The 17,937-nt window shown below is 39.3% G+C and overlaps 1 non-coding gene across 1 annotated transcript; it reads left to right on the forward strand.

Annotated features, from left to right (window-relative positions):
- The first annotated feature begins 12,130 nt into the window (after positions 1–12,130).
- Positions 12,131–12,239, forward strand: LOC116141920. The gene has a single exon (XR_004129908.1). It is a non-coding gene; the product is annotated as a small nucleolar RNA R71 (small nucleolar RNA).
- Positions 12,240–17,937: the final 5,698 nt, after the last annotated feature.

The following is a 17,937-nucleotide window of genomic DNA, read 5'->3' on the forward strand; positions in this document are numbered from 1 at the left end:
TGCTGATTTTGCTGAGGAAAGAACTTGGTCAAGAACTTCTGTGCTAGATCATTCCATTTTGTTTAGTTCCCGATGGTAGTGCCATTAACCCCCCCCCCCCCCCTTTAGCTTTATCCTCTAATGAGAATGGGGAATAACCTGAACCTAATGGTGTCATCTAGCACTCCGTTTAACTTGAAGGTGTCACAAATTCCAAGAGTTCGCATATGCTGATTCGGATCTTCCTTTAAACCACCATTAACCTTACTGACTGCTGGATCATCTGGATGATTGCCAGCTTTATCTCAAACATGTTGGCTTGAACTGCTGGTCTCGTAATGCTCGAACCACTACCATTACTGTGGGAACTGAGAATTCCCTTAGTGTCCTGTTTCTTGTTCTGCCATTTCAACAGCCATTTCTCCCGATTCAAACCACTGTATCCCTCTTTCTCTTCTCTCTCTGTAAGTCGTTTGGCAGTCTCTAAATCTCAGGATCAATAGGAACCACTAGCTACGTCTTGCTCTTCGTAATACTACACAGAAAGGCAAACGGAAGTGAGATCACCAACCATTGAAAATTGAAAACAAAAATTAAAACTCCAATCTAGTTAACTATAGAAAAACTCATGTTAACTTAAAACTCAATCCCCGGCAACGACAAAAAACTTGATGCGTGATTCATTGTTGCAAAATTATTAATAGAAAAATGTTTAGCACTCCAAGAAGTTATAAGTTGCATCGACTTTCTTTCTCAATTGGTCCCCCGTGTAGGTAATCCCTACTTCAATCCGCCTTCCGACTTCTCGGATTATTTCATGTAGGAATGCAAAGTTTATCAAATGGTGGCAGACTCCATAAGCCTAAATATCAAACTACTCTCCACTAATGAGGACTATACAAAGATAAGAATCAAAAGGTCTTTATAAGCTTGTAACGCTAGGCTCGAGTAGTGGGTTCCAAGAAAAAGGATAGGAATAACAAAGTAAGAGAACTCGGTTTTCCTCATGCAAACACTCAAATCAAATCGAACTCCCTTCTTCTCAACCACCAATCAACGTGTCCACTAATTTACAACCCTTAAACTTGTAACTTTCTTATTTCTGATATCATATATGCCGCGGGGGAAGTGCGTCTAAGGTGTACATGGCGTTGTTATACCAGAGGTCGCCAAGTACTGCTAGGCAGTTTTTAAGGCGGTTACTGGTTTCTAGCCGAGATACCCTTAAACTTGGCAAAAGACAGGGGTGAACAGTACTGCTACAGTGGCGCCCGGGTTCAAGTTTTTTTTTTTTTTGAAAATAAAATCATTCAATTGAATTGAGGTGAACTACTTCTTTTGTTTTTATTGCCCTTCTCACAACCCCCAAACTATTCTTTTAGTTTATTCATACAACTCTTCATGTTCTTTGTGTTTGCATTAGGATCGAATTCTCCTAATGGTACGACAGAGTGTTTAGGGTATAAGGATCAGACAATTTTTGGTTTGCTAAGAAAAATAAGCAATAATAATTCATACAGCTCAAATGGGTGACTAGGGACAATTTCATTCATGGGTCGGCTAGAAAGGCTCAAACGTTCCAAAAAGAATGCCTAAATCATCTCCTCAACCATGTCTAATCCTAGAATTTCACCTCAAGCACTTCTCTACTAGGTTCTAAAGTCCACCAACATTGTCAAAGCTTTACCTAAGTACATAAAATAAATCTAAGCATGCCGAAAAAGTGAAAATGGTGGTTGAACCACTCAACAAACCTCAATCAAAATCCAGTCAATAAACATAAACTTGAAGCAATGCTTAACATTTCTCAACAATAAAATCGCAACAACCCTATTCTCATCATTGATTTATACAATTCATCATCGGCAAAAGCAATCAAACTAAGGAAAAATAAACGAAAGTTCAAAAATTTCTAATTTTCCTACCCTTCAAGCACTTTTCTACTAGGTTCTAAAGTCCACCAACATTATCAAAGCTTTGCCTAAGTACATAAAATAAATCTAAGCATGCCGAAAAAGCAAAAATGGTGGTTGAACCACTCAACAAACCTCAATCAAAATCCAGTCAATAAACATAAACTTGAAGCAATGCTTAACATTTCTCAACAATAAAATCGCAACAACCCTATTCTCATCATTGATTTATACAATTCATCATCGGCAAAAACAATCAAACTAAGGAAAAATAAACGAAAGTTCAAAAATTTCTAATTTTCCTACCCTTCAAGCACTTTTCTACTAGGTTCTAAAGTCCACCAACATTATCAAAGCTTTACCTAAGTACATAAAATAAATCTAAGCATGCCGAAAAAGTGAAAATGGTGGTTGAACCACTCAACAAACCACAATCAAAATCCAGTCAATAAACATAAACTTGAAACAATGCTTAACATTTCTCAACAATAAAATCGCAACAACCCTATTCTCATCATTGATTTATACAATTCATCATCGGCAAAAACAATCAAACTAAGGAAAAATAAACGAAAGTTCAAAAATTTCTAATTTTCCTACCCTTCAAGCACTTTTCTACTAGGTTCTAAAGTCCACCAACATTATCAAAGCTTTACCTAAGTACATAAAATGAATCTAAGCATGCCGAAAAAGTGAAAATGGTGGTTGAACCACTCAACAAACCACAATCAAAATCCAGTCAATAAACATAAACTTGAAACAATGCTTAACATTTCTCAACAATAAAATCGCAACAACCCTATTCTCATCATTGATTTATACAATTCATCATCGGCAAAAACAATCAAACTAAGGAAAAATAAACGAAAGTTCAAAAATTTCTAATTTTCCTACCCCCAAACAAAAGGTGACATTGTCCCCAATATCCCATTACGCATAAATTAGGAATAGAAAATTAAAAATAACAAAGGTATGAGATAGTTCCCTGGTTAATCCATGAAGTTTCGCTCCACAGTGCACACCCGGTCTTTGACTTTTTCATCACCCAACATCTGTCAAAACAATTTAAACTGTGGTGTCCATTGTGTTAGCAAAAATTCACCAACTAAATTGAAAATATTACAACCTAATCTCGTCCTTGCAACAACGAAAACAACTACAACAATCCAAAACAAAAATATAAACTGATTTAAATGTTTGAAATGAAAAACAAAATCAACTAAAAACAAATAAAAATAAAGAAAAACAAAACAGGTGCTCCAGTGTGCTCATTCTTCGCCTCCCTCGTCTTCCTCTTCTTCCTCTTCTTCCTTTTCCGACTCGGAGCCCATCCACTCATCTGAGTCCCATTCAGCCCACTGATGTTCTGAAGTACTAATCCCGATGTTGTCGCAGCAACGAATTTGCAACTCATGTGTCTTCCTGGCCTGCTCTGTCAGCTAATCCTGACGTCACTCCACTCTTTTCATGTAACGCCGTAGTTAAGATTTGCTGTAGTACTTAAATGTTCATCGATTCAGTTTCAATTGAGTTTGTAGGTTGTCATGGTTGGTTGAGTGTTTGCCTTGAGATTGGTTGAGACTTGAGGAATCTTGGAATTACAGTCTTTGCCACAGCGATGTTGGCTTTGTAATTGCGGTGTCGGCTCTACAAGTTTTCGCCGGGGTGACATAAATTGCTTCATTGCGGCAAAAGGACGGTAGAAAAGTTTAATTGAGTTTCTAGAGAATTCTCCATAGGGGTAAAATGACTATTCTACCCCTAATTAGCAGGTAAAGTGGGGAGTAAAATGTAAGGAAAATTAGCAGGAAAAGTGGGGAGTAAAATGTAAGGAAATTTAGTAGAGAATGTGTTGGAGATGAGGGTGTATTTGCAAATAATTAAAGGGTAAAGATGGAATTTCTAAAAAAGTGTAAGGGTAAAATGGGAATGTTTGAATGTAAATTGAGCTAACAAGGGATTAAGTGTAGTAAAACCTTCATTTCACCCATTTCCACTGCCATTCTCATTTCCTAAGTTCTCTCAATTCTTCATTCAATTTTCCAAGAGTTTCTAAGGTTTTTGGGGTAGTTTTTAGTAGAGATTTCATCTAAATCATCCTAAGGTAAGAATTCTTGCTTTAGATAAGAATTTGCTTATGATTTATTGAAGTCTTATGTTGCTATTGTTGTTTAAAGTTGCAGAGAAAAGCTAGGCCACAAAAAGGGAAGGAGAAGTGTTAGAGAAGCCACTTATTCACAAGGTAAGTAAATCCAACCCAAGTTGAGATGTAAGAACTCCTTTGAGTAGAGATTTGTGTATGAATGTGTATGTATTATGTTTGTTGAGATGAGATGAGATGAGATTATTAGTTATTGATGAGTATTGAATATATTGGAATATGAGAAGTGTTGAGATTTTTATGATGTTGAGTTGAGTTTTGTTTGAGGTTGAAGGAAGTTTTGAGCAAACCCTATAGGAGTGTTTTTCTTTGACAGGAGTTTAGAGTGTATAAGGGAGTTTTTCTCCCATTTTTTGGATGATTAAAGAAAGAGAAAAGTTATTGTTAAAATAGAGTTTTATATGCACATGAGTTGTATGATGAAATGCTCAAGAGAAGCATGAATAAGAGTAGAAAGCCTTAAATTTTGCTACATGGCATAATTGCATTACATGAGTGTATTAATGAGCATGAGTCATTCATATGCATTAATTGCATTAGAGAAAGAGAGTAGAGAAAGAGTAGAGAACTTTGAGTGTGAGCTTCATTAAGAGAAAAGAGAGAAAAAGATAATAGAGTAGGTTGTGCGATGGGGAACCCGTGAGTAATGGGTAGAGTATTCCCGTATGTACGTCTCAAAGAGAGAGAGTGGCTTGAGTATGAGAGAGAAAAGTGGTGTAGCTCGTGAGAGTACATGCGGATGAGGGCTATACCTGAGAGTACCCGAGAGAGAGTTTATACACTCACATGGCCAAAGGTTTCGAATCCATGCATAACTGAGTCTAATCGGCTAGAACGAGTAGAAGTCACGGAGAGCGGGAGCGAGTCCCGACCGTGCCTCCAGTAAGATGAGGCCGTGACTTACAAAAGAGAGTTAGTAGAAAAGAGTTATGAGAAAGAGAAAATAGAGAGAAGTATAAAAGAGAGAGAATAAATGAGAATTGTAAGGAAAGAATTAGAGAGAGTTACAGGGATAGATGAGTAGAGGATTTACTTACTGAGTATTGTTTTGTGCTCACCCTGTTGTTTCCTATGTTTTTGCAGGATCTAGGTGAGGATACGGTTGGATGGACGTCGGCACGAGAGGAGAAATGGTTACACTGTCCACCATGTTTTTGATAACTTTTGTACATAACCCAACTTTTGTATAAAGAATGAATATGTTTAATAAAAGAAAAATTTGGGCCCAACTCTTTTTACTATCTTATATGTATTTTCATTATGTATATTTTGTGAGTACTTGAGTAGAAAGCAGCTATTACATTTCATCAAACCCGTCATTTTCTACATCATTTCTCTCATTGGGACTGTCGAACTAGATGCGGTGGCCGCTTTTGTGGTTCTCCTTCTCTTGGTGCCTGATCTGGGCCCTGCTTCTGGTTGATGCGCAAGATGTTTACGGAAGTAGGCTGTGTTGAGAACTGGGGCAGCATGGATCAGTGGCTCATCAGCCTGTACCTCGATGTTTGCTTTAGTGCACAACTCTATAATGAGTTGTGGGAACGGAACTCTGCCTCGCCCTAGTTTGGCTGCAAGTTGAATACTCGTCAGAATGATGTTCCCCACGTCCATTCTCTTTCCTGTGGCAATAGAATATAACAAGATTGCCTTATCATACGTCATTGTACTATAGTGCGTCTCCGGCATCATCCTAGCTGAAACAAAATACTGCCACAACTGAGCCATTGGTGTTAAACTAGTACCCTTAATGGTTTTCTTGCCCTTTTTTGAAATATCCCAGGAGGCATCTGGTTTCGCTATGGTCCTAAGAATCACCTCATCATTTTTATGTGTCCTCCTAAACTCCTCATATTCATCATTGTTAATCTGAGGTAGGCCATAGAAATCATTGATGACCTTTGCCGTGAAAATCACATCAATACCCCTTACAAAGACAACCCCTTCATCACATTCAGGGAGGTTGGCATAAAACTCTCTCACCAGTTTTTCCACAGCCGCATGTTCGGGTTCATCCATAAAATTCTCCCACTTTCTCCCTTGACTCCACTCATCAGCCTCGGTGGCAGTCAGCCCACATTCAGGGATAAATCCTTTCTCTTTTCTTTTGGCTGCTGTCTCATAGTTTTGCCGAGCTTTGTCACTTACAAACCGATCATCTACTTTCTTTCCTTTCCCTTTGCCCTTGGAAGGTGCTTTGACTTTGAGTGACATTTTTCTAAAACTAGATATCAACTCAACAATGCACTTAAAAATTCAAACCTAAGTGTCCTACGTTAACCAATTCAAACCTGAAAAAGAAAATTGACAACACTTCCAAAAAGTTGCACTTCAACCCTCAAACTACAAATTTTTCCACAATCACCCAAACACTTCAAAATTAAAAGTCCACACTCCTCAATATCACACCACACACACACAATCCTTCCTTAAACAAAATCAAAGGCACAATCACCCAAAATTTCGCAAATCCACCAACAATCCACAAATTTCAAATTCACAATTTAAAACTCGAAATTTTTGAGAAACAATCTTAGAGAATGTGAAATCTTACCCAAAGTATGGAGTACTTGCCACCAATTGAGCCAAAATCAACCTAGAATGCAAAACCCCCAAATCGTTGAACTCAAAAAATTTTGTCACTTTTGGCAAAAATCTGTGTTGAAATGCGTTGGGTTGGTGTTTAGGAAGGTTAAGGAGTGAAAATTTTTTGTTTGGAAATCATTGGGGAGGCTTTGGATTGAAGTTTGAAAATTTTTTCTCTGAAATGGGTTTGATCAGTTGCGTGAAAATGAAAAGGCGAAAGTGAGTATTTATATAAAACCTTCTTCGCCGTGGCAAAGAAAAGCTTCGCCGCGGCGAAGTTCTTCGTTCATAAACCCTAAATTCAAAACCCACGTCTCGCTGCGGTGAAGAAAACTACTTCGTTGCGGCGAAAAATTACCGAGGCCACAATGCCGAGCGACAAACTATCTTTGCCGCAGCGAAGTTCCCTTAATCAAAGTTTCACCAAATTAGTTCGCCGCGGCGAAAACTTACCGAGAGTACAGTGCCGCGGCGAAGAACAAGCATCGCCGCGGCGAAGTCTGGAACCTTTTTGCCTTCTAAATTGTCAAAAATTGTTTCACCGCGGCAAAAACTGGAATTTTCAGTTTTCTTCCTTGATTCCCAATTTCACCTGAAACATAACAAAACAAACACACATCAATTAAAATTCAATCACAATATCAAACAAAACTAAACAACTACAAACAAATCAATAAAGAAAAATAAATAATAACACTTGGGTTGCCTCCCAAGGAGCGCTTGTTTATAGTTGAAAGCTCGACTCTCTCAATTCCTCAAGTCGGAATGTCAAGCCGTCGGGATGGACTTGCAACTCATCACCCTATCAATGTATGTCTTCAATCTCTGTCCATTGACTGTAAAAGTGCCATTTTCTTCATGTGTAACTTCCACTGCTCCGGATGAGTGAATTCTTGTAACTATGAATGGTCCGGACCATCTAGACTTAAGTTTTCTGGGGAATAGCCTAAGTCTAGAATTGAACAACAACACTCTTTGCCCCATTTCAAAATTCTTCTTCTTGATATGCTTGTCATGCCACCTTTTTGTCTTCTCCTTATAAATTTGAGCATTTTCATATGCTTTGAGACGGAACTCATCAAGTTCGTTCAAAGTCAGCATCCTTTCCTCTCCAGCAGCTCTTAAATCCATATTTAGCTGCTTGACTGCCCAGTATGCTTTATGCTTGAGTTCCACCGGTAAGTGACATGCTTTCCCATAAACCATCCTAGATGGGGACATACCAATTGGATTCTTAAATGCAGTTCAGTAGGCCCATAACACATCATCCAATTTTTGTGACCAATCCTTCCTAGATGCATTAACTGTCTTTTCTAAAATGCCTTTAAGCTCTCTATTAAACAGTTCCACTTGCTTGCTCATTTGTGGATGGTAAGGTGTTGCAACTCTATGTGTCACTCCATACTTAATAGTGCATCCAATTGCCTATTGCAAAAGTGGGAACCTCTGTCACTAATAATTGCCCATGGTACCCCAAACCTTGAGAAAATATGCTTTCTCACAAACTTAATCACTATCTTAGCATCATTAGTTGGCAATGCAACTGCTTCTACCCACTTCGATACGTAATCCACCGCTACCAAGATATATGTGTTCCCAAACGAATTTGGGAAGGGATCCATGAAATCAATCCCCCACACATCAAAAAGCTCAACCACCAGGATGTTATTCAACGGCATCTCATCTCTTTTTGAAATATTACCACTCCGTTGACACTGGTCGCACTCCTGAATCATCCGGAAAGAATCTTTAAAGAGGGTTGGCCAATAAAACCCCGATTGAAGAACCTTGGCTGCTGTCCTAGCTCCTCCAAAATGGCCACCCACTTCCCTCTCGTGACAATGTCGTAGAATGCTTTCCATCTCCTCCTCCGGGACACATCTCCCTATCACTTGATCAGCACATGTCTGTACAGAAATGGTTCTTCCCAAAAGTAGTACTTCAAATCTGAGAAGAATTTTCTCTTTTGTTGGAAAGTCATACCACTAGGGAGCACCCTCGACGACAAATAATTAGCAAAATATGCATACCATGGTGCTTCATCCACTTTCATCAACTTCTTATTCGGAAATGTTTCTGTAATTGGACTTTCCTCTTCATTTTCCTGGATTGGTCTCTCAATCCTTGACAAGTGATCTGCCACCACATTTTTCGACCTTTTCTTATCTTGAATTTCTAACTCAAATTCTTGAAGCAACAGGATCCATCTTATCAGCCAAGGTTTCGCTTCTTGCTTTGCCAATAAGTGCCTAAGTGTTGAATGGTCTGTGTAGACGATCACCTTTGCACCTAATAAATATGAACGAAACTTGTCAAAAGCAAAAACCACAGCCAACGATTCTTTTTCAGCGGTGGTGTAATTCAATTGTGCATCAGTGAGTGTTTTGCTAGCATATTGAATTATATGCAACACTTTGTTCTTCCTCTGTCCTAACACTATCCCTAAAGCGAAATCACTAGCATCACACATCAATTCAAATGGCATTCCCCAATCGGGAATTGCAATAATAGGTGCAGAAACTAATAATTTCTTAAGAGTTAGAAAGACATGCATGCATGCATTCATCATTAAAATCAAACACAACATCTTTATTCAACAAATTGCACAGGGGTTTAGAAATCTCAGAAAAATCCTTGATGAATCGTCTGTAAAACCCCGCATGCCCCAAGAAACTTCAGATTACTTTAACATTTGATGGTGGTGGCAGCTTCTCTATCACTTTTGTCTTTGCTCGATCAACTTCTATTCCATCCTTTGAAATCCTATGACTGAGCACTATTCCCTCTTAGACCATGAAGTGACACTTCTCCCAATTGAGCACCAAGTTCGTCTCCTTACATCACTGTAAAACAAGAGAAAGATTAGTTAGACAACTATCAAAAGACGAACTAAAAACTGAGAAGTCATCCATGAAGACTTCTATGAACCGTTCCACCATGTCTCCAAAGATCGACATCATGCATCTCTGAAATGTTGCTGGTGAATTGCATAACCCAAAGGGCATCCTTCGGTAAGCAAAAGTGCCATAGGGACAAGTGCAAGTCGTCTTCTCTTGATCCTCAAGAGCGATGGTAATCTGGTTGTAACCTGAATACCCATCCAGGAAACAGTAATAGGCATTTCCTGCCAACCTCTCCAACATCTGATCAATGAAAGGTAAAGGAAAATGATCCTTCCTAGTTGCCTCATTCAATTTTTGGTAATCAATGCACACTCTCCAGCCCGTCACCGTCTTAGTTGGTATCAATTCGTTACTCTCATTCCTTACTACCGTGATACCTCCCTTCTTTGGAACCACTTGTACCGGGCTCACCCATGGACTATCGGAAATAGGATAAATAATCCCCGCATCTAGGAGTTTCACCACCTCCTTTCTCACCACTTCCTTCATCGAAGGATTCAATCTCCGCTGTGGTTGCACCCTAGGCTTAATATCATCCTCCATGAGTATCTTATGCATGCAAAATGATGGCGAGATGCCTCTAATGTCTGAAATAGTCCATCCAATTGCTAGTCTATGTTCCCTCAACACCCTAATCAACTGCTCTTCCTCCAATTTACTCAGACCTGAACTGATGATCACCGGGAAGGTTTCTAAGTCCCCAAGATATACATATTTGAGGTAGGAAGGTAAAGGTTTCAACTCAAGCTTTGGAGGTTCTTCGTTTTTTTCCTTTTCCTTCTCTTTTTCAAAATCAAACTCCTTAAATTCTAGATCTTGACTCTCATCAATCGGTTGAAGTGCTTCTAACAACCTAGCACATTCATTACTCCCTGACTCATCTACCTCTACTGTTTTTGATTTGGCTATACACGCTTCTAGAGGTAATTGTGGGGTGTTTTCTTCAATAGATTCTACAACCAATTTATCCACCACATCGACACTAAAACACGAATCCAATTCGGATGGAAACTTCATCTCCTCAAAGATATTGAAAGTTACTGTTTTATCTTGAACTCTCAACAGTAACTTTCCTTCTTGCACATCTATTAGTGCTCTCCTCATGGCCAAGAATGGTCGACCCAAAATAAGAGGAATTTCCTTATCCTCTTCCATATCCAACACAACAAAATCTACCGAAAAAATTATCTTATCCACCTTCACCAACACATCTTCCACTATCCCTCTCGGATGTTTTATAGACCTATCCGCTAGTTGCAACGACATGGTCGTTGGCTTCACTTCACCAATTCCCAATCTCCTGAAAATAGAAAAAGGCATTAAATTAATACAGCACCTAAATCACATAAAATACAATCAAACGAAATATCTCCTATAATGCAAGGAATAGTAAAACTCCCTGGATCTTTGAGCTTCGGGGGTAACTTCTTCTGGAGAATGGCACTGCACTCCTTCGTAAGCATCACCGTTTCCTCATCTTCTAACTTCCTTTTGTTCGATAGGATTTCCTTAAGGAACTTCGCGTAGCTCGGCATTTCCTGCTATGCATCTGCAAAAGGAATGTTAATATTCAATTTTTTAAATATTTCAACAAATTTTGAAAACTGCATATCCTGATTCTTTTTCTTCAGTCTCTGAGGAAAAGGCACGGGTGGAGTGTGATGTGCCAACTTTGGTGGTATCTCGGGGAATGGTAATTTCTCCTTCTTCTTTTGCCTTTCTTTCTTCTTCTTATTCTGTTCCTCCAAACCGCTTGGTTTCTCATTAACTACAATCTCTTCATCAACTTCCTTTTCAGATTCTTCCTTTCCAGCTTGTTCAACTTCTTCCAAAATTGTCCCATTCCTCAAAATTATGGCATTTGCTTGCTCACGTGGGTTAGTCATTGTATTGCTTGGTAAGGACCCATGCGGTCCCTCATTTAGCATCTCGGCTAATTGGCCCATCTGTACCTCAAGATTCTGAATGGATGCCCTTTGATTTCTGAAATTCGTCCTCGTCTCATTCATAAAACCCGTGGTCTCCTGCATGAATTTCCCAAACATGTCCTCCCAGTTTGTCACTCTTGGATCTCCTGGTTGATTATTTGGCAATGTCTTTTGGTTCCATTGATTATTTTGTTGGTTCTGATTGCCGCAAGCCAGATTTGGATGATTTCTCCACCCCGGATTGTATGCGTTGGAATACGGGTTGTTTGATTGCCTCTGATTTCCTGCCAGTAGTTCACTTGCTCCGTATGAAGATGACGAACAAATGTGTTCCCCCACTGACACTCGCGCCCACATGGTTCCCTGCACAAAAATCACAAGTTAGTTGAGGTGCTTGAATAGAGTTTACCTACATACTTCCTAACTATTTTCGAGTGCCGTGAGTTGGGCTTAGATGGCTGCGAAAGCATCACCTTCATGAAGACCTTAGATTTTCTTGATATTGCTCTCTCATTTGGTCTTTGTAGTTTTTGCTTGCCAAAACCTCAAGCAACTCATAAGCCTCATCTGGTGTCTTATTTGCAGGCTCCTCCTGATGCTGCATCCACCATGGTTTGCACTACCCATTAGTCCATTGTAGAATGTTTGGACTTGAAGCCAAATAGGCAACCCTGGTGTGGACATTTCCTCATCAATTCCTTGTACCTCTCCCAAGCCTCATACAGGACTCGGATTCATCTTGTAGAAATTATGTGATATCATTTCTCAGTTTTGCTGATTTTGCTGGAGGAAAGAACTTGGTCAGAACTTCTGTGCTAGATCATTCCATGTTGTGATAGTTCCCGATGGTAGTGCCATTAACCCCCCCCCCCCCCCTTTAGCTTATCCTCTAATGAGAATGGGAATAACCTGAACCTAATGGTGTCATCTAGCACTCCGTTTAACTTGAAGGTGTCACAAATTTCCAAGAAGTTCGCATATGCTGTTCGGATCTTCCTTTAATCACACATTAAACCTTACTGACTGCTGTCATCTGGATGATTGCCAGCTTTATCTCAAACATGTTGGCTTGAACTGCTGGTCTCGTATGCTCGAACCTACCATTACTGTGGGAACTGAGAATCCCTTTCCTGTTCTTCTGCCATCAACAGCCATTCCCCCGTTCAACACGGTAGCCTCCTCCTTTCCCCCATCCCTGTGTTAACGGCACTCTCTCAGAGTGCATAACACAAGACAGTTCTCTCAACCTCGGTACAAAGGGGACTACCACAAGATAAGGAGAACGCTTCCCATAGATGCCACTACAAGTTTTCTAACCCTTTCTGAAGTGAACTCTACCTCCGGCCTTGATGCACCGTAGCAAATACCCCTCAAGTAATAGAGAGAAACGTTCTCCGGTTTGACCGTCCCGGAGCTTCTTCGCTGTGCTGTTAAACTAGAACTGAACCAAAATTTACTAAATAAAGTAACATGAAAGCAAGATTTTAAAAAAGGATAAATCATTCAACAAACGGTAGGTTTTGACTTCTTCGGACTCATGGTTAAAACTAGAATAAACCAAATTCATATTACTATTAATTGACAACAGCTCTCTTAAAATGTCCAACATACCTTCTCAGGCTATGTTTTCCTGCTCTTCCCTATCAACCTTCCGCATCTAACAAATTGAAAGTTAATAAAACTGAGCTCATTAAACACAAGAATCCGATTGATTTCATTGGTTCTTTAATCTATCTCTAGCGTCCATACTACAATGGTGAAACCCAAGAAGCCTAACATGATTCATTTCTCTCATCTCATCATGTTCATCACAATAAATAGTTAATTCAGAGTATTCACACAATCAATCAAGTTCATATGAAATAAAATCATTCAATTAATTAACCCATGAATTCCGAACTACAATCAAAACCCTAACCCAAATTAGGTTAGTTCATGTCTAAATCAATAATACAATTAAAAGAAACGAAAAATTGCAAGTTCAACATCATGGAAACAAGAGAAAAGGAAAAGAATCTCCCTAAAGACGAATCCCCTGGTTTCACCTCGAATCTTTACACTTTGTTAATCCAAAATCACTCAAAAATGAATCTAAGCAAATGTAAATAGCTCCAAACCCTACTCCAAGACCAACCCCTCGCAAAAAGACTAAGTTTTTCTTTTATACCTCCCCCAAACTCCTAAGAAAAAAAAAAAAACTAAAAGTAAAACTGTGCATTTTAAAAAATGGAAAATGCAAACTTCGCCGCGGCGAAGAAGGAATCTCGCTGCGGCGACAAAGAAGCGGAATCTGGTGCTTGACTAGCTGATTTCACCGCGGCGAAGCTTCCTGAGAAATTATGAAATTACAGAATTGCCTTTCGCTGCTTTTGAGTCCATAAACTCCAAATCTGTCTTTAACACCAATTAATCATCTCACTAATACACAAACCAAATTGGCCCCTAGTAAGGCATCATGGCCACCCGTAGATTCGGATTCAGCAAAGTAGCTACCTGTCAATGATATGGTTACAGTACAATTTGATCCTTTCATCATATGTATTTTGATGAGACGAAGTCATAGAAATAGTGTCACCCTTTGGTTACTCTCATATTATGTATTCAGTTTCTGACCAATGACCCGTATATAAACTGGATAGAGCAGCAACTCAATCCCATTGTGGCCACATTTTACGTCATTGCCATATACTGAATTACGCCGTGAATAGCTTCTCCGTACCCGGAGTGATGAATCCTCTGTCAATCCACCATAGTCTTTATCACTCCTTGATGCAGCCAATCACCACCGTATTGACAGCTCTGAAAGAATTGTTTAGGCTAGTGTCAACTACACCAATCGTGCACAAGGCACTCCGGTGATCTCAAGTCTAAGGAGGGGTGAGTTTGATACTATCCCACATCCCTTCAGGTACTCTGAAAACCGAGTTTAAGTATTCACCTCCTCGATCCAACCGAAGAGCTTTAATACTTTTGCCCAACATATTCTGTACTTCATTCTTGAATTCCTTGAATTTATCAAAGGCTTAGATTATGTCTCATAAGTAGCATAACCATCTACTAAAATCATTAGTAAATGTGATGAAGTATGAATATCCACCTCTGGCTTCAACTGTTATGGACCACACTACATCACTATGGATGATGCCTAACCTCGTAGCCCTTTCACCTTATCCTGTGAAAGGAGACTTGGTCATCTTGCCTAACAGGCATGACTCACATCCCTCAATGACTGAAAGTCAAAGGGTCCAAAACTCCACCCCTTTGAAGTTTTGCAATGCAGATGTTATTAACATGACACAATCTACAGTACCAAAGTTATGTCTGGTTTGGATCGCTATGTTTAGCTCTGTTGGTTTCAATATTGAGAATTCTTTATTGTTTAAATCAAGAACATATAATCCATTATATAACCTTGCAATTCCAAATAGAACCCATTCAATAAAGGACAACAATCCATTAGATATCTCAAAATGATACCTCATATTATCTAAAGCGGATACTGATAATATTTCTAGAAATAGAAGGTACATGGTAACAGTTATGTAGTTCCAATAACAAGCCCATAGGCAAAGATAAACAATAAGTCCCTATAGCCAATGCAGCCACACGTGCTCCATTTCCAACTCGTAGGTCCACCTCTCCCTTGGCGAGCACTCTACTTTGCCTTAGTCCCTGCACATCAGTACAAATGTGAGTACCACATCCTGTGTCAATGACCCAAGATGTTTAGGGAAGAAGTTAATCTCAATCACAAAAATACCTGAAGTCGTAGCCTTGACTTCTTCTTGCTTGCGAGGAAAACCTTTCAGTGTTTTCTCTAGTGGCCAGGCTGGTCACAAAGAAGCAAACACTTTGCCCTTGCCTATGCCACTCTCAGCCCAAGAGCAACCTGTCCTTTAGGCTTGGCTTGGGTTTGGCCTGGCCTTGCCCTTACCGTTACCCTTTGGTTTACTGGTAGCAACCAGTAAAATAGGCTTGGACTTTTTCAAGTCCTGTTCTGCAGTCCTAAGCATGTTCAAGAGTTCTGACAGGTTTTCTCCATCGGGCTCTATTGAAATTCATTATGAACGAAGCATAAGAGTTAGGCAAGATTGCAAAATTAAATCAATTTGTATCTGCATCTAAGCCACATCCCAAAGTCTCAAGCCTCTATGTGCCGTCATCTTGACACATGAGGACCAACTTGGCTCCCTCAGTCAGGTGACTCCAAACAGTCTTTCGACACCTTGTACCTTTCATGTCGAGCATTTGTTTCGTAAAGCTCCTTGAGATGTGCATAATGGAAGAAGCATCCATATTCTCATGCTGCTTTTGCAGCATAGGTGTCATCGATGCTAACATCAAGCATTGAACGCTATCAGCATCATCAAGGACTTTTGATAAGTATCCTTAACTCCTGTGGCATCAAGATTAGGCTCAGCCATGTATGGCTTTTCAAGATATCCAATTTCTTTTTTGACTTGAGTATAATCCGAAATTACGATACCAGTATAAGAAATTGGATCCATCCAACCTGTTTTCTTTCTCGATTATCGGTCGCAGGTTCATAATGCTCATTTTGGTGAATCTACAATTGCAGAAAGATAAAGTTATTATAAAGTTCATTATTATTTAATATGTTATTTTATTAAACGATACTCCCACTATTTTACTCACCAATAGCCCTCACTATTAACTCGGGAAAGCTCGTTGACTTTCCTAGTGGACCGAGATCCCTCCTGCCCATTTCAAACCTTCGCTTTGGCGAACAACCAAATGAGTTGATTAGGTAGGCCAACAAACTTAATCCACACCAGTTGATAGCTCCCACTATCACTTCAATGTAGAAAGCCAACAAGCCAATCACACAATCCAATGGCTCCAACCATTGTCTTCAAATGTGATTCTCAGTATCAGTAGAGTGGACACTACATGTCACCACGTACACATAATATGTGTACTACTCTATTATGCCTACGACGCGTTTATCAACCTTCACTTTGGCGAACAAGCAAAACCGTCATTTTAAGTCGACCCATCACCATTGAGGAAAACTCCAATGTATTTTAACCTCCCACTAGTAGAAGTGTACCCTTCGCTTTAGCAAACAAGGTTTCGACGAACAATGGTTTGATTAAAACCATGGTGATAGAAGGCTTACGTGACTTAATATAATTCAGTTGAGGGGTTTGTTATTTTCTCATCAGATTATTATCTTTGTTAAAATGACATTGTTTGGCATGTTATCAAACATTCAACCTTAACATGCATTCTAAACAAAAATTAAACGTGCAGGTACATGGCCCAGCTAAAACTGATTTCCTCGAGCCTAGAGGAATGGGTGGGTCACCTAGGGGTCCTGTAATAAACATCTTGAGTCTTCAAGTATGGTTGCCTCGTCCTTTGCTCCATCTTCAAGTACATTACAAAAAATATCCTTCCAAATTTACAATAAATAATTATACAAATTCTTTACATCAATAAATTTAGAAACCTCGATTTACATTTGAGGGGAATGAGATGAGAAGAGAGTGTACATCGAGAATATGAGAAAGGCAAGACACGCAGGCCCTATTTAATAAATTAAACAACCATATATACCCAAAAATATTTTAAAACATTGACCCTTAGGTCTAAGGCTCATGTACTGGGCACCATACAATATACAAACAAGTACAAAGCATACATTTCAAAAACAATCTTTTTTTTTTTTTTTTTTTTTTTTTTGAATTTAGTGGGTTAATTACAATTTACCCCTTGACAATTTACAAATCTGCATGTGGTCTAAAAGTTTTGAAACTTTATATTTTAGCCCCTGCACACTTGGAAGCAGCTACCTGTCAATGATATGGTTACCGTACAATTAATCGTCTCACCAATATGCCCATTCATCTAAAAGATGAATATACCCTTCCAAAAAGTCAATGTCCTTAAATTGTGTTCTAAGTGTGTGACCCATAGGCTCCTTATATTTTGGTTGTGAGTAGTATCGCTATTAACACCAATTAATCATCTTACTAATACACATACCAAGATTGGCCCCTAGCAAGACATCATGGCTACCTAATAGATTCAGATTTAGCAAAGTAGCTACCTGTCAACGATGTGGTTACCGTACAATTCGATCCTTTCATCATATGTTATCTCGATGAGACAAAGGCATAGAAATAGTATCAACCTTCGGTTACTCTCGATATTATGTATTCAGTTTCTAGACCAATGACCCATATTATAAACTGGATAGAGCAACAACTCAATCCCACTGTGGCCATAGTTTTAACATCATTGCCATATACTGAATTGCGCCGTGAGATAACTTCTCTCGTACCTGGGAGTGATGAATCCTCTGTCAATCCACCATAGTTTTGATACACTCCTTGATGCAGCCAATCACCACCGTATTGACAGCTCTAAAAAGAACTGCGTTGGGCTAGTGTCAAACTACACCAATCGGTGCACAAGGCGCTCCGGTGATCTCAAGTCTAAGGATC

This window comes from Pistacia vera, unplaced genomic scaffold, assembly GCF_008641045.1.
Source record: "Pistacia vera cultivar Batoury unplaced genomic scaffold, PisVer_v2 Contig1005, whole genome shotgun sequence".
Classification (NCBI taxonomy): domain Eukaryota; kingdom Viridiplantae; phylum Streptophyta; class Magnoliopsida; order Sapindales; family Anacardiaceae; genus Pistacia; species Pistacia vera.